At 41.7% G+C, this 22,946-nt stretch overlaps 1 pseudogene; it reads right to left on the bottom strand.

Annotated features, from left to right (window-relative positions):
• Positions 1-4,813: 4,813 nt before the first annotated feature.
• Positions 4,814-21,760, bottom strand: LOC127674502 (proliferating cell nuclear antigen-like; annotated as a pseudogene).
• Between the last annotated feature and the right edge of the window lie 1,186 nt (positions 21,761-22,946).

Raw genomic sequence — 22,946 nt, 5'->3', positions numbered from 1 at the left:
TTGTATTTTTCCTTTGACCAGCAAGAAGTGTCCCTCAGAGTCTCTTTTGATGACTTTGGGTTGAAAGTCAGTTTTATCTGATATTAGAATGGCTACTCCAGCTTGTTTCCTGAGACCATTTGCTTGTAAAATTGTCTTCCAGACTTTTACTCTAAGGTAATGTTTGTCTTTGACCCTGAGGTGTGTTTCCTGTATGCAGCAAAATGTAGGGGCCTGTTTACGTATCCAATTGGTTAGTCTATGTCTTTTTTTTTAAATTTTTTTATTCGATATAATTTATTTACATTTCAAATGATTTCCCCTTTTCTAGCCCCCCACTCCCCGGAAGTCCCGTAGTCTATGTCTTTTAATTGAGGCATTGAGTCCATTGATGTTAAGAGATTTTAAGGAATAGTGATTGTTACTTCCTGTCATTTTTTATGTTATTTTTAAAATTTGATTGGTTAACTTCTTTTGGGTTTGATGAGAGAAGGTTACTATCTTGCTTTTTCCAGGGTGAAGTTTCCCTCCTTGTATTGGTGTTTTCCTCCTATTATCCTTTGTATGGCTGGGTTTGTGCATAGATATTGGGTAAACTTAGTTTTGTCATGGAATATCTTTGTTTCTCCATCTATGGTGATTGAGAGTTTTGCTGGGTATAGTAGTTTTGGCTGGCATTTGTGTTCTCTTAGAGTCTGCATGAGATCTGCCCAGGATCTTCTAGCTTTCATAGTCTCAGGTGAGAAGTCTGGTGTAATTCTGATAGGTCTTCCTTTATATGTTACTTGGCCTTTTTCTCTTACTGCCTTTAATATTCTTTCTTTGTTTAGTACATTTGGGGTTTTGATTATTATGTGACAGGAAGTATTTCAGTTCTGGTCCAGTCTGTTTGGAGTTCTGTAGGCTTCTTGTATATTCATGGGCATCTCTCTCTTTAGGTTAGGGAAGTTTTTTTCCATAATTTTATTGAAGATATTTGCTGGCCCTTTAAGTTATAAATCTTCACTCTCATCTATGCCTATAATCCTTAGGTTTGGTCTTCTCATTGTGTCCTGGATTTCCTGGATATTTTGGGTTACAAGCTTTTTGCATTTTGCATTTTCTTTAACTGTTGAGTCCATGGTTTCTATGGTATCTTCAGCATCTGAGATTCTTTCTTCTATCTCTTGTATTCTGTTGTTGATATTTGCATCTATGTCCCCTGATTTCTTCCCAAGGTTTTCTATCTCCAAAGTTGTCTCCCTTTGCATTTTCTTAGTTGTTTCTACTTCTGATTTTAGATCCTGGATGGTTTTGCTTAGCTCCTTCACTTGCTTGTTTGTGCTTTCCTGTAATTCTTTAAGAGATTTTTGTGTTTCCTCTTTCATGACCTCAGCCTGTTGACCAAAGTTCTCCTGTATTTCTTTAAGTGATTTTTGTGTTTCCTCCTTATTGGCTTTTGTATTCTCCTGAATTTCTTTCAAGGATTTTTGTGTTTCCCTTGTAAGGGCTTCTAACTTTTGATCCATTTTCTCCTGAATTTCTTTAAGTATTCCCTTCATGTGTTCCTGTACCAGCATCATGACCAGTGATTTTAAATCCAAATCTTGTTTTACTGGTGTGATGGGGTATCCAGGACATGCTGTTAAAGGAGAATTGGGTTCAGATGCTGCCATATTGCCTTGATTTCTGTTAGTGAAGTTCCTGCGTTTGCCTTTTGCCATCTAGTTCTCACTGGTGTTAGTTGGTCTTGTCAATGCTGGACTCACCAGTACAAGCTGTCTCTTCCCAGGTGGCCTCTGGTGCACAGCTGACCTCCTGCACTGCCTGGAGACAGGGTGCTGTGGCCCAGGCTGTTCAGATCCTGAAGCAGACACCTGAAGGCTCCCGCAGGGTCCTACTGGACTCTCCAGAGCACACTGACTCCTCCCAGCCAGCCTCGCGGATGCCCCTCTTGCCTCTTGCAGGACGTGGAGATGTGGCCTTGCAGCCCAGGCTGTTCTGGATCTCGAAGTGGAGATCTGAAGGCTCCTGCCAGAGGCCTCAGGACTGGAACCTAAGCTCCATGCTGGAGCAAGCTGTGCGCTCCCAGTCTGCTTCCAGGTACACACCAGGCCTCTTGCACTTCCTGGAGACTGAGTGCTGTGGCCCAGGCTGTTCAGATCCCGAAGCAGACACCTGATGGCTCCCACAGGGGCCTGCTGGACTCACCAGAGCACACTGACTCCTCCCAGTTGGCCTCCCGGGTGCCCCTCTGGCCTCTTGCAGGACCTGGAGATGTGGTGTTGTAGCCCAGGCTGTTCTGGATCAGGAAGCAGAGATCTGAGGACTCCTGCCAGAGGCCTCAGGACTGGAACCTAAGCTCCGTGCCTCCAAGAGCAAGCTGTGCACTCCGTCTGCTTCCGGGTGCACACCAGGTCTCTTGCACTTCCTGGAGACCGAGTGCTGTGGCCCAGGCTGTTCAGATCCCGAAGCAGACACCTGAAGGCTCCTGCAGGGTCCTGCTGGACTCACCAGAGCACACTGACTCCTCCTAGCCGGCCTCCCAGATGCCCCTCTTGCCTCTTGCAGGACCTGGAGATGTGGTGCTGCAGCCCAGGTTGTTCTGGATCCTGAAGCGGGGATCTGAAGGCTCCCGCCTCAGGACTGGAACCTAAGCTCCGTGCTGCAGGAGCAAACTGTGCGCTCCCAGTCTCGGAGGACATCTTCTTGATTAATGATATATGTTGTAGATCCCAGACCAATAAAAGTGGTACCACCTAGTGGCATATATTGCAAGCTGGTATAGAAAGTAGGGTGAAAAATGAGGAGCATATAACTTAGTTTTTATTTTATTAGAGCCCACAGTTGAAAGACTTTGGACATTTTGAGAGATATTGTGTTTTTACAGATGACTTGCCATTTTATTTTTGAAATTCAGTTAACTTTATCTAAAGTGAGAAAAACAATTCTTAACAATGCTTTTAACACCTAGGATCCTTTTGTCATAATATGTTTAATATTCAGCATCTGAAAATCACTTGTGGTCTTCTGGGCACCTAAAGTTTGGGAAGCTCCACCTCTCATACTTTGCCATTCATAGCACATACAACTTGTCTTCTAGGTTCAGGCTAGCTCCACTCCATACTTGCTGCTTTCCTTGGCAGTCATCCCATAGCCCTGGCACCTCCAACACACTGGGGTCTCCACTGCATCTGAGACTGCACCTTCCCCAAGCACCCTCCGTGGTTCTCTTCAGGGATTGTGTCCTGCTTCCTGGTACAAAGCCTTAGCTTCTCTCCATGTCTGCTTCAATCCTGAGATTTTCACTGCAACTGAGGCTGCACCTTCACCACTGGCCTCTCTTAGCCTCCCATGATGTCAATCCTCAACTGCTCTACATTACCCCGTCATGCCTTCAAAACCAGTACCACCCAGGAGATTCTTGAACATTATCAATTTCAGCTGCCAGCATACAATGCAGCTTTTGCCCTACTCTAACCCCACCCCTGAACCACAGCTTCTGTGTGCTGGCCCAGAGGAGACACCCCCAGTAGATATTAACTTAATAATTCTGATCTCTTAAACACTGCTGATCTCTCAGCCTCAGCTAGCCAGTGTTCCAGTAATGCAAAAGTTTCACTTTAGTTATTTTGGTCTCTTGTAGGTCACAGCTGATTCTTTATCTTCAGCTGACTAAAAATCATATATTCATCTTCATGATACCACATAAATGGCCTCTCCTTTCTGAAACTTCACAAACCAGGTCTCTAGCATCTATATCTCAGAATTCCAAACTCCCACAATGGCCTATTAAGGTCTATACACCTTATGATTTTTTCCAGCCAAAAGTTCCAGTTTTCTTCCATAATCCTCCCAAAATAAGATGGTTAGGTCAGTCATAGAAATACCCCAAATTCTGGTACCAATTTCTATATTAGTTTGTTTTTTAATCTTGTGATAAATACCATGACTAAAATCAATTTCAGTTAATTTCCTCTTACAGCTTACTGTCCATCATGAAGGGAAGATAGGATGTGAACTCAAGGCAGGAACTCAAGGCAGGAACTTGAGGCAGGAAGTGAAGCAGAGACCATGGAGAGAAGCTAAGGCTTTGTACCAGGAAGCAGGACACAATCCCTGAAGAGAACCACGGAGGGTGCTTGGGGAAGGTGCAGTCTCAGATGCAGTGGAGACCCCAGTGTGTTGGAGGTGCCAGGGCTATGGGATGACTGCCAAGGAAAGCAGCAAGTATGGAGTGGAGCTAGCCTGAACCTAGAAGACAAGTTGTATGTGCTATGAATGGCAAAGTATGAGAGGTGGAGCTTCCCAAACCTTAGGTGCCCAGAAGACCACAAGTGACTCTCAGATGCTGAATATTAAACTTCAGGATTCAATCTACACTGTTGAATTGTAATTTTTTGCTTTGATACGATTATAACAAGTCAATGGTTCTTTACTTTTGATGTAAGAAAGCATATAACTTAGTTTTTATTTTATTAGAGCCCACAGTTGAAAGACTTTGGACATTTTGAGAGATACTGTGTTTTTACAGATGACTTGCCATTTTATTTTTGAAATTCAGTTAACTTTATCTAAAGTAAGAAAAAACAATTCTTAACAATGCTTTTAACACCAAGGATCCTTTTGTCATCAAAATCACCAGTATTTTTAAGGCAGAAATATTTACATTAACAAAACAAGGTTTTACTTTGGAGTTTATTCTTTAAAGAAATTGTGGAGAAAAAATAGGCTATTTATAGAAGATGTCTACATATGTACTCAGGTACAAACTTGCAGACAGAAAGGCTTCAGAACATACTGACATCTCAGGAACAGGTCTCAGAGGCTTAGTTTTCTCAGATTCTAGCAATGCCTAAGAGCTTTCATCTTCAATCTTGGGAGTCAAATAATTCTTTGTGTCCTGTGTCAGCAGTTTTGTAATCTACAAAAGGGGTACACCTGCAGATATAGTACAATGGAGTGGCTTTTGTGAAAACGTTCAGATGCCTCAGTGCAAAAGTTAGCTAAACTGGCTCATTCATGCCTATAGTTACAGTTTCCTCTATCAACAGTACTTGTGGGGGATGTGGAGCTAAACCTGCTGGAGGAAGAAGCAGGACAGAGAGTGAGGCCCTATAAGCACCAGCCACTCCTTGAGGAGTCCTGATCTACCCTACAATCTGACATGGCTCCCCTAACTCCCAGGCGCACCAATGAGACAACACAAAGGACCCAAGGCCAGGGCAGTGGCTGCTTCCCCTGTTTTCATGGAAATTTCCCCAGGGGATCGGCCCCTCCTCTACAGACTTATGAACATGTGAGTCAGATTCAGCTAAACAAAGCAGGCTGCACACTCATGTGCATTCAAATACATGATCATACCCTAATTTGTTAAGATGTTATATCTATATCTATCTATATCTAAATAGATAGATATAGATAGATAGATGCTTGTATAATAAAGGGCAGTGTCTGTTCTCACAATTATTTGTTTGTGACAATTTAATGTTTCCATTTCCAAGCTCTCCATTTGTGGAAAACTTTACCCAGTCCTTTGCATAGGATATTACAACAGTATCTCCAATATGGCTAAGGTCTCTGCATATAAGGCACAAATTCACTTTACTGCACAGCTGTACTCATGTTCTGGAATTCCAAGTTGCTCAATATCTAAGTACACTAATTTCATTTCATAGTCTCAAATTCTCCTGATCTGGCACTTCAGTTCTAGTGCTAACATATCAGCTTTATTTTCAACCCTTAACATAATGATGTCTCCATTACCAGCACATTTTAATATTTTGGTGAACACTGGTGATGTTCTCAGCCATAGCCTGGTTGTGGCTGAAGTAGAATGTACTGAAGACTTCAGAGCTCAGGGTGGGCTACACCAAGGGGACTTGCAGTGGATCTATTCTCAGTGGATTTATACTGCTCAAGCTATTGATCCATCAGGTCTTGTTAATGAAGTCTTTGCACACCTCCAGCATCTTCTTCAGGATGGAGCCCTAGACCAGGCATGCCTCAAACAGTTGGTGCAGTTGAAACAACTAGAAGTTAGAGGCTGGCTGCTAAGGAACAAGGGCTGGCTGCTAAGATCCCCTGGGTCATGCTGTAAAAGTGACAGTGGAAAGCCAGACTGTATGACCAACTTGGACTATTCAAATGTTGACATTTTAAAAGACTTTGGAACTTTTAGGGGCTAGAGAGATGACTTAGTGGTTAAGAACATGTACTGCTCTTACAGAAGACCTGAGTTTGATTCCAGTTCCTATGTTTGATGCCTTGAACACTTAAACACATGCGCACTAACCCTCACGTAGGCATACACATAATTAAAAGTAAGACAATTCTTAAAAGAGATTGTGGGATGAGAAGACCATGTAGGCTGCCTATGAATGTACTCCAATATATCTGTTCTCCCAGACTCAATTCTCAGAGTTATCCCTAGCACTGTAACAGAACATCAGATGCTGCCTCTCCTCCCCACTCCATGCATCCTGTGGATCCTACAGACCATCCCCTTTCAGCCCCCCCTTCCTGACTCATCTCAGTGTCCCAACCCCCAATTCTGTTTCCCCAGACCCAATTCTAGGGGTCACTCCTAGTGCTGCAACAGACTGTCTCCCACTGGCCTTCCTTTGCTCAGCCTCTGATACCAGCAGGAACTCCTGTGAACACACTGGCACATAAGGCCAGGGTTCTTTGGAAAGTCAGTTGTGTTGGATGGTGTTTTGCTGGGGTAAACACATGAAGAAGTGCTTTCCTGAAGTGGACAGACATGAAAGACAAAGGCAGACTCATAAAGAAACTTTTCAATAAAACAGACACAAGAGAAAAGATGTTCTACTAAAGCAAGCACATCAAAGGACACGTGATAAAAGATTCTTCACTAACAATGCCTTACATTGCATAGTTGAGCTCCATTTGTTGGGACTTCATAGAAAGAAACTCACCAAAAAAAACTTCTCGTGGTATGCTACAGTATCTTGCTGCTTCTGTGGGCTCAGGCTGGTTGGCAAAGTGATGTCAGTTGAGACAGACCAGTGCTGAGGCAAGACAAATGCTAAGACAAAACACATGCTGTGGCAAGACCCTGGAGACAGAGGCGACCTTGGCATACTTATAGAGCTAGCTGTACAATGCTTGTGGGTCTCTTATCTTCACAGGTCTTCACTTCTCTGAGAGACACAGTTGAACACTTCTCCTGGCAATCTTCCCTGGTCTCTTCTGCTGACTTGTGCTGAGGCTGAGGCCTGGCTATCTCTGCTAGGTCATGCCACCAGTACTGATATGTATTTGCTATTCTGACTCTACTGAACTAGACTACTGGTATATCTATGAAGTGTTTGCTAGTGGATTGAGCTGCCACTGCTAACCTGTAAACTAAAGTGCCAATTTCCAGACAACACAGATGAGAATTGCTCAAAAAAAAAAAAAAAAAAAAAAACAAAAAACAAAAAACAAAAAACAAAAAACAAAAAAACCCTCTCCTTTCTAAACAGGTCCACTCCCCCACCCCGTCCACCCTATCCTTTCTGGGTAGTGGATTGAAAAAGAAGTTAAGCATTTAAAAACCATCATTAAAAATAAGATTTAAAAAATTAAAGTTGCAGATATCTCTTAATATCAATGATCTCAATTCCCTCAATAAAAACAGATTAACAGAATGAATGTGAAAACAGGATCTATCCTCCTGCTACATACAAGAACATGCTTCAGCATCAGGAATAGACATTGCTTCAGGGTAAAGAGTTGGGAAAAGATATTCCAAGCAAATACATACAAGAAGCAAGCTGAACTAACAAAGTAGTCTTCAAACCAAAATTAATCAAAAGAGATAGGGAAGGACACTCCATAGTTATCCAAGGGGAAAAACATCCACCAAAATGACATTTCAACCCCCCTCTTCCCCTTGGAGCTCTTTTTCCTTCTTTAAAATCATTTTATTTATTCACATTTCAAAATGATATCCCCCCTTCCTGGTTACTCCTCCACAGGCCCCAATCCCATCTCTCATCTCTCCCTGCTCCTTTGCCTCTATGAGGATGCTCCTCCACCCACTCATCCACTCCTGCCTCACAGCTCTAGCATCCCCCCTACACTGAGGCATCAAACCTCCACAGGACCAAGCGCCTCCCCTCCCATTGATGTCACATAAGGCCATCCTCTGCTACATATGTATCTGGAGCCAGGGACCCATCCATGTCTACTCCTTGGTTGGTCGTTTAGTCTCTGGGAGCTCTGGGTGGTCCAGCTAGTAAATATTGTTCTTTGAATGGCATTTCAAACATTTCACCCCTTAACATATATGCCCCAAACACAAGAACACCTGCACGTTTTATAAAAGAAATATTACTAGAGCTTAAATCACACATTGGACCTCATACACCAATAGTGGGATATTGCAATACCTCACTCTCACCAATGGACAGGTCATTTAGACAAACACTAAACAGAGAAATTCTAGAGCTAACTGATGTTACAAACCAAATGAACCTAGCATATTTACAGAACATTCCACCCAAACACAAAAATATATCTTCTTCTCATTACCCACGGAACAGTCTCCAAAATTGACCACATCATATTCTGTCACAAAGCAAGTCTCAATAGATAAAAGAAAACTGAAATAACTCCCCGTGTCTTATCAAGCCACAATGGATAAAAGCTGGATATCAATAACAGAAACAATAGAAAGCCTGCAAATTCACGAAAACTGAATAGTCCTCTACTAAATGAATAAAATAGATCAAGACAAAAATAAGAATGAAATTAAAGTCTTACTAAAATTGAATGAAAATGAATATGCAGCATACCCAAACTTATGGGACACAATGAAAGCCATGCTAAGAGGAAAGTTCATACTACTAAATACCTACATGAATAAATTGGAGAGATTTCATATTAGCAACATAATAGCATATCTGAAAGCTCTAGAACAAAAAGAAGTAAGCACACCCAAGGGAATGGATGGCAGTAAATGATCAAACTCAGGACTGAAGTCAGTAAAATAGAAACAAGCAGAACAACACAAATAATGAAACAAAGAGTTTATTGTTTGAGACTATTAACAAGAAAAACAAGCCCATGTCCAAACTAACTAAAAGATGGAGAGAGAATATCCAAATTAAAATCAGACATGTAAAAGAAACATAGACACTGAGGAAATCCAGATAATCATAAAGACATAATTTAAAAACCTGTGCCACTACAAATTGGAAATCTAAAAGAACTGGGTCATTTTTTTCAACAGGTACCATTTACCAAAGTTAACTCAAGATCAGATAAACAATTTAAATAGACTTATAATTCTCAGTGAAATAGAAGTTGTCATTAAAAGTTTCCCAACCTCTAAAAAAAATAAAATAAAATCCCAGGGCCAGAAAGTTTTAGTGCAGAATTCTATCAGACTTTCAAAGCTGAGTTAACACCAATACTTTTCAAATTATTTCATCAAATAGAAACAAAAGAACATTGCCAAATTCATTTTACAAGGTCCTGATACACAAATCACATAAGGAATCAACAAATAATGAGAATTACAGACCAGTTTCCCTTATGAACATAGATGCTGAAATACTCAGCAAAATACTTACAGAGTCAATCTAAGAACACATCAAAATGATCATCTACTGTGATCAAGTGGTCTTCATCCTAGAGAAGAAGGAATGGTTCGAGATACAAAAATCAATAAATGTAATTCACCATACAAATGAACTGAAAAGGGAAAAATGCATGATCACTTCATTAAATGCTAAAAAAATCTTTTGACAAAATGCAATACCTTTTCATGATAAAAGTCCTGGAGATATTAGGGATACAAGTGACATACCTAAACATAATAAAGGCAATTAAAGAAAACCTATAGCCAACATCAACTTAAAGGGAGAGAAATTCAAAGCAATTTCACTAAAACCAGGAACAAGACAAAGCTGTCCACTCTGTTCACATATATTCAACACAAAACTTGAAGTTCTAGCCAAAGCAATAAGACAACCAAAGGAGATCAATGGGATATGCAGTGAAAAGGAAGACGTCAAAGTATCATTATTTGTAAATGATGTGATAGTATTCATAAGAGACCGTAAAAGTTCCACCAGGGAAACATTCTTCTATTGTTAATAAGTGTGTATACTTGTACAACCTCAGAAAATTGAGAATTGTTCTACCTCAAGACACTCTTGGGTGTATATCAAAGGGATGCTCTATTCTACCACAAGGACACTTGCTCAAATATATTCATTGTGGCTTTATTCATAGTAACCAGAAACTGAAAACATCCTAAATAGCCTTCAATCAGATTTTTAAAAAATGTTATAATTTACACAATGGAGTATTACTCAGCTCTTAAAAAATAACATCATGAAATTTGCAGAAATATGGATAGAACTAGAAAAAATCATCCTCAGTGAGGTAACCTAGACCCAGAAAGATAAATATGGTATGTACTCACTTAGAAGTGGACATTAGCTGCAAAATAAATGATAAGCATGCTATAATCCACAGACCCAAAGAGGTAAGGCAAAGAAGAGGGCTCTAGAGGAGACACATGGATCTCCCTGGGAAGGGGAAATAGAATTTGTGGGTGGGGATGGGAGCAGGAGGGTGCAGACAGAGGGGGAGGGATGGAGACACACACACACACACACACACACAGAGAGAGAGAGAGAGAGAGAGAGAGAGAGAGAGAGAGAGAGAGAGAGAGAGAGAGAGCAGTAGGAGACAACTGGAATTAAAGGGCAATTGCAGGGAGGGCAGTGTGGAAACCTAGTGCAGTGGAAACTTCCTGTAATCTATAAGGGTGACCCTATTGAGGGTTCCTTGTGATGGAGGATATGAGTCTGAACTGGCCATATTTTGTGGCCAGGCAAGGCTTCCAGTGGTGGGCCTAGGTTGCATTTGGTTGAGTTGTTGGCTAAGGGGTCCCATGGAGATCCCTCAATAACCCAGGCTGATGCTAGGACAGGGGGCACTCTCCACAAATTGACAGCTGGGTGGGCCAGATTGCTGAGGACAACATCCACACAGCTCATTGGATGTAGAGAGGTTGAGCTGGTTTCTGCATGGAGCCTTCACCCCATATTATAGTCTCTTTGGTGCCAGAAGATACTTGGCAGGTTACAGAAAGTAATTGGGCACCAACCCAGCCACAAAACCCTCAAGTACAATCTGTCCTCCTGCAAGATGTCCTGGGGCAATAATGGTGCAGAACTTGTGTCAGTGGCCAACCGATGTTTGGTTTAACTTGAGCCCTACTCTATGAGAGGGATCCCACCCCTGGCACTGTCCAGATAGCCAGGAACTGAAGACTGGATAGCCTAGAGACCTAGAGTAGAACCAAATAAGACTGGAGAAAAAAACCAGTGAAATGATTCCTAATGAATCTCAGAGTCATCATCAGAGAGGCTTTGTCCAGCAGCAGATGGAAGTCAGTGCAGAGACCCATTGCCAGATGTTATGTGTAAAGAGAGTCTAAATTATAGGTCTCCATTGGGTCCCTTCCCTTGGAGCACTGAGAACTCTATGGAAGATGGGGAGGAAAGATTATAAAAGTCAGGGCAGCCAGGCAGTGGTGGAGCACAAGGCCTGCATGTGTCTGCACCAGGTCCTCTGCATATATCTTATATGTGTTAACTTGGTGGTTTTGTGGGACTCCTAACAGTGGAAATGGGTGTGTCTCTGACTCTTTTGCCTGCTCTTGGGACTATTCCTTCTATTGAGTCACCTTGTCAGCCTCAATATGAGGGCTTGCCATGTCTTATTGTATCTTTTGTGGTTGTGTTTGATTGTTTTTTTTAAAGCTTGCTTTTTTTTGAAGGAAAACAGAGAGTGAGTAGATCTGGGGGAGATGGGGAGATATAGGGAACTAGGAGTAGAGGTAGGGGAAACTGAGTGGAATGTATTGTATGTGAGAAGCTATGCTCAATAAAAGAAAAGAGATTGTGGGACTTTTAAAGTTATACTATGTTTTATATGGATATGTCAACATTACCATGACATCTTGAGGACAAACATAGAACTACTTATGGTTTAATAGTGATGTGTTTGTGTGCCAAATTGGCAGACTCAATTATTCTGGTTAGGTGGGTTTTTATTGTTGTTGTTTTGTTTTTGATGTCTTTTTTTTTCAATTTGATAATAGTTAAGAGTTTTCTGAGAAAAGGAGCCTCAGTGGAGAAAATGGATGGAGACTGTGGGCAAGTTTGCACAACTTTTTCTTGATTTATGACTAATGTTGGAGGAACTAGTCTATTATTGTTGGTGCTACCTTTGGTTGATTCTCAGTGATACAGGAATGAAGGCTGAGCAAACCGGTAAGCATCACTCCTCGATGGTCTCTGAGTCTGTTGCTGCCTCCATCCAGGTTCCTGGATTGAGTTCCCTCCCTGGCTTTTCTTTATGATGAACCACAGCTGTAAACACTTTTCTCCCCAAGTCACTTTTGGTCATGGTGTTTATCACAGCAATAGAAACCTAACTAGGGTATTTATTTTGTAGCATGTGGCAGTATTTTGTTCATTTTTATGGCTTAATAATATGTTATCACATGGATATGCAGCTGTTCATCACTTGGTGAACACTAGGTTGTTTCCATCTTTTGGGTAATATTAATAATGCTGCTGTAAATATTTTACCTTATATAGATAAAATATTTACATTATCCATTTCTCTAAAGTACATATATATGCCTGTAAGTACTATATCCTATGCAACTCTGTGCTTAAATTTTACAGGAACTACAAATCATATTTTTCAAATGGCTGCATCATATTGCATTCTTTCCAGCAGTATTAAAAGTTTTTATTTCTTCTATGGTCACAAATATTATCATTTGACTTTTTGATTATTGACATCCTACTTAGTGTGAAGTGCATCCCCCAGCTGTTTTAAACTTTATTTTCACTATTATTACTGAAAAGTGTTTTATTGTATAGTAAGCACTTTGAAAAATGAGGTATCCAATCCTATTGTTGAATATTATTTCATTATATGGATATGCCTTAATGCATCTGTTATCTTTTTTCCTTTTCTAAAATTAGATATATTCTTTATTTACATTTCAAATGAATTCCCCTTTCCTGCCCCCCTGAAAGTCCCATAAGCCATCTCCCCTCCCCAATTCCCCAATCAACCCCCTCCTGCTTCCCTGTCCTGGTATTTCCTTACATTGCTGCATTGAGCCTTTCCAAGGCCAGAGGCCTCTCCTTTCTTTGATGTCTAACAAGGCTATCCTCTGCTGCCTATGCATCTGGAGCCATGGGTAACACCATGTGTACTATCTGGTTGATGGTTTTGTCCCTGGGAGCTCTGGGAGTACTGGGTGGTTCATATTGTTGTTCCTCCTGCAGCACTGCAAACCCCTTCAGCTCCTAGAGTCCTTTCTTTAGGTCTCTTGGGGACTCTGTGCTTAGTTCAATGGCTGGCTGAGAGTGTCCCTCTCTGTATTTGTCATGCACTAGCAGAGCCTCCCAGGTGACAGCTATATCCTGCTCCGGTCAGCAAGTACTTGTGGGCACCCACAATAGTGTCTGAGTTTTGTAACTACATATGGGATGGATCCCTACATGGGGCAGTCTCTGGATGGTCTTTCCCTCAGAGTCTGCTCAACCTTTTGTCTCTGTATCTCCTTCTGTGGGTATTTTTCCCCTTTCTAAAAGGACCCAAGGATCCATACTTTGTTCTTCCTTCTTCTTGGGCATCATTTGATATGTGAATTGTGTCTTGAGTATTCCAAGTTTCTGGGCTAATATCCACTTATCAGTGAGTGCATACCATGTGTGTTCTTTTGTGATTGGGTTACCTCACTCAGGATGATATTTTCCAGTTCCAACCATTTGCCTAAGAATTTCATGAATTCATTGTTTTTAATAGCTGAGTAGTATTCCATTGTGTAAATATACCACATTTTCTGTATCCATTCCTCCTTTGAGGGACATCTGAGTTCTTTCCAGCTTCTGGCTATTATAAATAAGGCTGCTGAACATAGTGGAGCATGTGTCCTTATTGCATGCTGGGGGAATCCTCTGGATATATGCCCAGGAGTGGTATAACAGGGTCCTCTAGTAGTATCATGCCCAGTTTTCTTTTTCTTTTTCTTTTTCTTTTTCTTTTTCTTTCTTTCTTTCTTTCTTTCTTTCTTTCTTTCTTTCTTTCTTTCTTTCTTCCTCCCTCCCTCCCTGTCTCCCTCCCTCCCCCTCTCTCTCTTTCTTTCTTTCTTTCTTTCTTTCTTTCTTTCTTTCTTTCTTTCTTTCTTTCTTTCTTTCTTTCTTTCTTTCTTTTTGGTTTTTTCGAGACAGGGTTTCTCTGTCTAGCCCTGGCTGTCCTGGAACTCACTCTGTATGCCAGGCTGGCCTCAAACTCAGAAATCCACCTGCCTCTACCTCCCAAATACTGGGTTTCATGCCCAGTTTTCTGAACCACCAGACTGATTTCCAGAGTGGTTGTACCATCTTACAACCCCACCAGTAGTGGAGGAGTGTTCCTCTTTCTCCACATCCTCCCCAGCACCTGTTTTCTCCTGGGTTTTTGATCTTAGCCATTCTGACTGGTGTGAGGTGAAATCTCAGGGTTGTTTGATTTGCATTTCCCTGATGACTAAGAATGTTAAACATTTCTTTAGGTGCTCAGCCATTTGATATTCCTCAGGTGCTTTTTCTAGGGTGTAGTTGCCCTCCTCATATTGGTGATTTCCATCTGTTATCTTTTGTAGGGCTGGATGTGTGGAAAGATATTGTGTAAATTTGTTTTTTCCATGGGATATCTTGGTTTTTCCATCTATGGTGATTGAGAGTTTTGCTTGGTATAGTAGTCTTGGCTGGCATTTGTGTTCTCTTAGAGTCTGTTTGGAGATCTTCCCAGGATCTTCTTGCTTTCATGGTCTCTGGTAAGAAGTCTGGTGTGATTCTGATAGGTCTGCCTTTATATATTACATGACTTTTTCTCTTATTGCTTTTAATATTCTTTCTTTGTTTAGTACATTTGGAGTTTTGATTATTATATGACAGGAGGTATTTCTGTTCTGGTCTAGTCTGTTTGGAGTTCTGTAGGCTTCTTGTATATTCATGGGCATCTCTCTCTTTAGGTTAGGGAAGTTTTCTTCTGTAATTTTGTTAAAGATTTTTTATTGGCCCTTTAAGTTGTAAATCTTTTCTCTCATCTATACCTATAATCCTTAGGTTTGGTCTTCTCATTGTGTCCTGGATTTCCTGGATGTTTTGGGTTACAAGCTTTTTGAATTTTGCATTTTTCTTTGACTGTTAAGTCAATGCTTTGGTAGCTTCAGCTTCTGAGATTCTTTCTTCTATTTCTTGTAGTCTGTTGTTGATGTTTGCATGTATGAATCCTGATTTCTTTCCAATGTTTTCTATCTCCAGAGTTGTCTCTTTTTGTGACTTCTTAGTTGTTTCTACTTCCATTTTTAGATCCTGGATGGTTTTGTTCAGTTCCTTCACTTGATTGTGTTTTCCTGTAATTCTTTAAGGGGTTTTTGTGTTTCCTCTTTAAGGGCTTCTGCCTGTTGACCCATGTTCTCCTGTATTTCTTTAAGGTATTTTTGTGTTTCCTCTTTAAGGACTTCCACCTGTTGACTCATGTTCTCCTGTACTTCTTTAAAGGAATTATTTATGTCCTTCTTAAAGCCCTCTATCAACATTATGAGATATGATTTTAAATCCATGTCTTGCTTTTCTGGTGTGTTGAGGTATCCAGGACTTGCTGTTGTCAGAGAACTTGGTTCAGATGGTACCATGTTGCCTTGGTTTCTGTTGGTAATGTTTGTGTGTTTGCATTTTTCCATCTGGTTATCTCTGGTGTTAGCTGATGTTGCTGTCTCTGACTGTGCCTTATCTGTCATTCAAGCCTCTGTATCAGTGCTCCTGGGAGACCTGTTCTCTCTGTATACACAGGTATATATGTACTCCTGTGAAACCTGCTCTCTTGTGGTTGTATTTGGGTATGTAGCTCTGTGGCCCTGATCAACACTGGGTGCAGGCAGAAATCAGAAGACTCCTGTCTCAGGATTCTCCTAGGCTCTTTTGTCCTCAGGGTTTTCCAGCTGTTTCCTCTGAGCAGCAGGGGTGATCCTACCTGTGCTGTCTGGCCTCTCTGCGCTCCTAGGTGGTTAACTACCTACTTGAGTCACTTGGATATGGTGTGTGGTGGCAGAGGTTGGTCCCAAGCCGGAGACAGAAACCAGAGGGCTTCCATGAGAGGGTTCCGTGTGTGTGATCCTCTGAGTGGTAGGGGTGTTCCTGCCTGTGCAGGCATGCTCCTCCACACTCCTGGATGATTTAGCTGCCTCCCTGCGCCACTTGGGTATGGCACGCTGTGCCAGAGGATGGACCCAAGCTGGAGACAGAAACAGGAGGGCTTCCACCAGAGGGCTCCAGGGTGGTTGTACCTGTGGAGGCCGGTCTCTCTGCACTCCTGGGTGGTTAAGCTGTCTCCCTGTGCCACTTGGGTATGGCACGCTGTGCCAGAGGATGGACCCAAGCCTGACACTGAACTCTTAAGGGTTTCTGTTGTGTTCTCCCCTTCTTCACGTTCCTGTAATTCTTTAAGGGCTTCTACCTGTTTACCTGTGTTGTCCTGTATTTTTTTAAGGGAGTTATTTATGTCCTTCTTGAAGCCCTCTATCAGCATCATGAGCTATGATTTTAAATCCAAATCTTGCTTTTCTGGTATGGTGGGTATCCAGGACTTGGTGTTGTGGGAGAATTGGGTTCAGATGGTGCTGCTATGTTGCCTTGATTTCTGTTAGTAACGTTCCTACATTTGCCTTTTGCCATCTGGTTATTTATGGTGTTAGTTGGTCCTGCTGTCTCTGGCTGGTGCGTGTCCCTCCTGTGTGCCTGCAAGCCTGTTTCAGCGTCCCTGGGTGACCAGCTTTCCCATGGCACAGATGGCTGTAGCCCTGACCAGCTCCTGGGTGCAAGAGGGGCCCTGGTGGATCGAGTCCCAAGTGATCTTACACTTAGGTGTTCCCTGCGTTCCTGGCTGCTCTCATCTGCTCAGTCATAGGAGCAAAGATGGCAGCCTTACCTCAAATTGTGGGACTCCCTCTAAATGCATGACTCCCTACAGAGCCGATGGGACCCTGTCTTTTAAAACAGTGAAAAACGGTTAAGTGATAAAATGCTTGGTGTCTTCCACAAGGATAATCAATACCCAGTACTGCAAACAAAAGAAAGAAAGAAAGAAAGAAAGAAAGAAAGAAAGAAAGAAAGAAAGAAAGAAAGAAAGAAAGAAAGAAAGAAACTAAGAAATATCTACGAGCTGACAACTCCATTTCTGATCCTCATTTAATTTTTCTCAAAGCAAAGACTTGAAGTAACTTTACTTGAAAAGCAATGTATTGCTGTGCCTTGAAGATCTGTTATTTTCCATTCACTAATGCCAGTGTGCACTGTATTTGAAAATTTCCCTTTTTGGTATCCTGTACTTTTTACATTGGGGAAAACTTCTCCCAGTAAATTTCAGAAGGCCAAATTGTGAAAGGGCAAGTAGACATGGGAACCTGTTCCTTTATTGTGGCCGACCGTGCTTTGGAAAGGTTAATATTAGAAAAGAATGTATTTCTTTAAGTGCTTCTCAACCATTAGAGATTTCTCTGTTGAGAATTCTTTGTTTTGCTCTGGACCCCATTTTTAAATTGTCCTATTTGTTTCTTGGAGTCTAATGTCTTAAGTTCTTTATATATTTTGGATACTAGCCCTCTATCAGGTGTAGGGTTGGAAAAGATCTTTTCCCAATCTGTAGGTTGCCATTTTGTGCTATTGACAGTGTCATTTGCCTTACAGAAGTGTTTCAGTTTCATGATGTCCCATTTATTAATTGTTGATCTTAGAGCCTGAGCCATTGGTATTCTGTTCAGGAAAATTTCCCCTGTGCTAATGAGTTTGAGGCTATTTCCTACTTTCTCCTCAATTAGATTCAGTGTATCTGGTTTATGTGAGGTCCCTGAACCACCTGGACTTAAACTTTGTAGAAGGTGAAAAATATGGATTAAATTGCATTCTACATGCAGACTGCCAGGTAGACCAGCACCATTTGTTGATGAGGCTCTCTTTTTTTTCACTGGCTTTCGCAACTTCGTCAAAGATTAAGTGTGCAGAGATATGTGGATTCATTTCTGGGTCTTCAATTCTATTTCACTGATCAAAACAAAACAATACCAAAAGCAAAAGAATGAAACAGCAACAACAACAAAAATCATTTAGAAATTTCTTTTTATTTGCCTCCATGTGCTACTTGGAAGGTCCTTACCTTGTTCTGCATATATATATATATAACTTTTCTTGGAATTTTATGCTCTTGAACATAGTTTGCAAATCTCACTTTGTGAGGATCCCAACATGATTCTGGTGGTCACAAGCACAGTAATAAAGAGAATAAAGTTGTTGTATACAAAATTAAGAGGAGGAAAGAAATATTTACTAATTAATATTTAACTTATAATTTGTGTGACAGTAAACACAAATATATAACTAAATAATGAATACTGTAAGTTGATATTTTGTTATGTTATCGACAGCTCTAGTGGATGCTGTGATAAAACACCATGATCAGAAGCAACTTGGAGAGGGAAGGGTTTACTTCCCTTGCATTCCTACATCATAATCCATCATCATAGGAAGTCAGGGCAGAATTTCAAGGCAGGAAACTGAAGGCAGGAACTGATGCAGTAGAAATGTCAGTTGGGAAAATGGACCCACCAAATTTACCTGTAGGGAAGCCTGTGGTTGGTGTATTTTCTTGATTGATGATTACTATGATTGTGGGGTTGGGCTAGCTCATCATGGTTAGTACCACCTTGGGCTGGTGGTCCTGGATGGTATAAGAAAACAGGCCACAAGAGACACGAGGAACAAGCCATTAAGCAGCATTCTTCAACAGCCTCTGCTTCATTTCTGGCTGCCAGTCTTCTGGTCTGCTTGAGCTCCTGTCCTGATTCCCCTTCATGAGGAAGTTTAAGCTATAAGCTGAAACCAACCCTTTCCTCCCCAAGTTACTTTTAGTCATGGTGCTCTAGCACAGCAAGAGAAACTCTAAGTCAGGAGAGAAGATGAGGAAGGAAAAGCAACAAAACCAATTTTTGTTTGAAAATATCATAATCAAATGCAAATCTAATGCTGTGCATTCTAATTTAAATAAAACAAAATAATCGATGTTGCAAGTTATCTTAGTTACTCAAATAGAATGAGTGAATTGCTCTTATAAGTCTTATCTCCCCCCACCACCAGAGAACCATAATGTAGTGTCCTTAAAGGAGCAATGCACTTGGGTGTGATAATCAATGCTTATATTTCCAGTATGGGGAGACTGAGGCAGGAGGATTGTGAGTTGTGGATGTCCTGGGCTATATAACATGACTCTGTCTTTTCTCAAATAAATAAACAAGTGATTAAGCTGTGATACATCGATACATTGTACTACTACTCCAAAATAAAATACACATCCTCTTGCTACAACTGTGACTTAAGTGAGCCTCAGAGGACTTGTACTGGATGAAAAGACTGATGTTGGGTTTCAAAGTCAAGTGTTCCCCTGTGTAACCCTTTAGGAACACCACAGTTACAGTAACAAGAGAGCTTCCTAAATCCTAGGAGTGGAGAAGGGAGGTAACTGTGCTTGCAATGGATAGCAAGAGGGACTCTGATGTTATGTTAAAATGTGAGCAATTTTAGTTTCTTTACATGCTTTCATTTTGTAACTTTATACAAAACTAATTTATACTTCGGCCTAAATCAGTTAAGTGTGGATAGAATACATAAATATTTGAGAAGTTCCATGATTTATTTAAGTAATTTGCCAAAATTAAACTCTTATTTTTTTGAAAGAAGATGTTCACTCTTATTCTTTTGGTATATTTTTTCTCAGTATCTACACGTGACGAAATGCATCAAACACTACATATTTTGTAAGCCTGCACATTTTGTTGTTTTCTTTTTCTAAGATAACATCACCTCCAGGGATGAAAAAAATAAAAAATGAATAAAGGGTAAAGATATTTGAAAGGGCAGGTCAATATTTTAAAGTTCCCTATAGAGTGTACCTCATGCTCCTTGCTTTATTGGAAGCATTGGAGGCAGACCAATCCATACCCTAACTCTACCTCCAATATACAAAGTTTTGAAGGGTTTGGTCTATCAGTGCCACGTTTTTTTTGTGTTTTTTTTTTCAGCATCAAAACACTATTATTTGCCTTGGGGTTGTTGCTATTAAGTACTTTATTTATTTGGACAGGTTCTTATGTATCCAGGCTGGCCTAGAACTTGCTTTGGTCCCACTGTTTCTACTTTCCAAGCCTATTTCTGAGATTCTAGACATGCAACCAGTTTATGCGGTGCTGGGGTTCTAATCTAGGGTCTCATGCATGCTAGGCAAGCTACATTCCCCAGCTTCTACTGATATGTTTTATAGGGTGCTTGGCCATTGGGAAGGTCTTTTAATTGCTTAATGTAGGGTAAGGTATAAGAAACACCACTAGGAGGTATGTGTCGTATATGTGATGTGCTATCTGTCGGGATGATACTGATGGCCCCATATCTTTCATTCTGTAGGTTCTATAGTCCATTTCCTGAAGCAGTGTTCCTGCACCCTACCAGAACACACATAGAAACACTCAACCCTGAGGGCTGGGAAAATGGCTCGGCAGCTAAAGCATTTGCTCTTCATACATAAGGAGCTGAATTCAAATCCCCAGCACCCACAGGCACCATGTCAGTAACCTAGCATTGTGGAGTGGGGAGAGGAAAGTCCCAGAGATTGCCTCTCTGAATTGGCTCTGACCTATTCATGAATGGACACGGGCACATGCGCCTCCATATTCACATATGTGCAACCTCCCCACCCTAGAAATACCCAACCCTCTTCATCCTTGGCCCGTGAGAGAAAGCATCAGGAGAAAGACCCTCTTCAGTACTCCAGGCTAGCTCAGTCATAATCCTTTATTGTTTGCTGGACGCTAGATTTTCATGTCTGGCTCCCACCCCTGTAGGACCCAATACTTCCCACTTCTGGTATACCCGTGTTTCTTCCTTCTTCCCTCCCACCCCCTCCTCCTTCCCCAGGCCCCTTTCCCTCCCATTCCTTCCTTCCTTGTTCCGTCAGAGATTCTCAGGGACACACAGTTTTCAAATCAGTTTGATTTTATTTTCGTCAGTGTCAGTGCACTGCGTGGTAAGAATAAACAGTTCGACAATGCTCAGCTGCAGACCTGTGAACAGATCTTTCAGTGGCATAGTGAGGCTACGGGCTCTCTTGATCACTTGATGAAGGGCTGGAGCTCTCAGTGCTACTGTGTTCTGGTTCCCTCCCAGTTTCAGTTGACAGCTCTTCCATTAATTGGTGGTAATGACCGAACAGTTCTTGCCCCTTCCCCTTCTTTGACATTTTTGTAGGCGGTGTGGTTTGTTCAGGCATCTTCCCTTTCGCGATCCTCGGCAGGGTTTTCTTGCTCTTTTTGGAAGACATTTGCACCTGGAAGTTCAACAGAGTAAGGTGACAAAGGCATGAGTCTGGAATACGTGAAGGGGACTGTAGGAGAAGGGCTATGGTTTGAGAAGGGGGTGAACACCAGGCTAAGAAAGGGTTAGCAGTGCTGGGGGAGGGGAAATCTCCAGAGAAAGGACTATGGTCGTCACTTGGGCCTTCTTACCTTCTTGCTAGATTTGGAATTGGACCGACGATTCTTCTTGTCCTCAGTTGTCGTTGGGAGATGATGGCATGTCTTCATTCTTTTGGGTTTTGAATTTGAGGTCGTTGGCTCATCATCTGGTGTGGGATGCTCTTTAGACTTCTTAGTAGCTTTAGCCATCTTGCTGTCTGCCTGAGGTCTGGTCCAGAGTGCTCAGAGGCACGCTCTTATGAACCCACCCTGAACAATGGGAGGCCACACCCCTGAGCCCTGATTGGTCAGTAAGATCCTTCTGAGCTAAGAGTGGCTGAGGAGATGCTTTGACATCACAAAGCACCTTGCTGCCTGGTGGGAGCAGGCACTGGGGTGGTGATCACTCTGGTTGGGGGAGATGCTAGGAAGGAAATAGTGTCTAGATACAGACTGGAGGTTTTTAGAACATCTCCAAGAGGCTTATGCCAACCTTTTTTATATTCCCATCTTCAGTTGTGATAGAACATGTGGCAGAGGGTTTGCCCCCATGAACTCTTCTGGACCCCCCTCCCACATTTCAATGGTTCATTCTGTCATGTCTCCTCCTTAGTTATTAACAGTTAACTAGACTTTTAGCATATTATACCTTCTAACTTTAATTCAGAATTCTTCCAAAATGATTGACGTATCAGTGTATATGTGAATCACTCCATAAATGAAAAAAAAGAATATATTCACAAATGAATATCTTCCTACCTCTTGAATTTAGCATTCAAAACTCACATTTTTGGTTACATGTTGTGGTGGCTAGTTTTTTTTTTTAATTATTTTATTTACATCCCGAATGTTGTCCCCTTCACAATCCCTGTGTCCCAGAGTTCCTGACCCAATTCCCCTTCCCCTTCTCCTCTGAGAGAGTGTCCCCTTAGCCACCCTTCTTCTCTTGGGCATCAAGTCTTTACAGGATTAGGTATATCCTCTCCCACTGAGGCCAGACAAGGCATTCAGTCCTCTGCTACATATGTGTCAGGGGCCTTGGGCCAGCCGGTGTATGCTCTTTGGTTGGTGTCTTAGCCTCTGGGAGCTCCCGGGGGTCCGGGTTAGTTGAGACTGTTGGTCTTCCTATGGGGTTGCCATCCCCTTCAGCTGTTTCCCCTGACTTTTCCATAGGACTCCCTGACTTCAGTCTAATCGATGGCTGGCTATATGTATCTGCATCTGTCTCAGTCAGCTCCTGGTAGAGCCTCTCAGAGGACAGCCATGCTAGGCTCCTGTCTGTAAACACAACATAGTGGCAGTAATAGTGTTTGGCTTTGTTGCGTCCCCATGAGTGAGATGGGTCCTATGTTGGGCCAGTTACTGGTCCACAATTCCTTCAGTCTCTGCTCCATTT

This window comes from Apodemus sylvaticus, chromosome X (genome assembly GCF_947179515.1).
Source record: "Apodemus sylvaticus chromosome X, mApoSyl1.1, whole genome shotgun sequence".
Taxonomy (NCBI): Eukaryota; Metazoa; Chordata; class Mammalia; order Rodentia; family Muridae; genus Apodemus; species Apodemus sylvaticus.
Note: the sequence above shows the minus strand (reverse complement) of the source record. Positions and strands in the feature narration are given on the sequence as shown.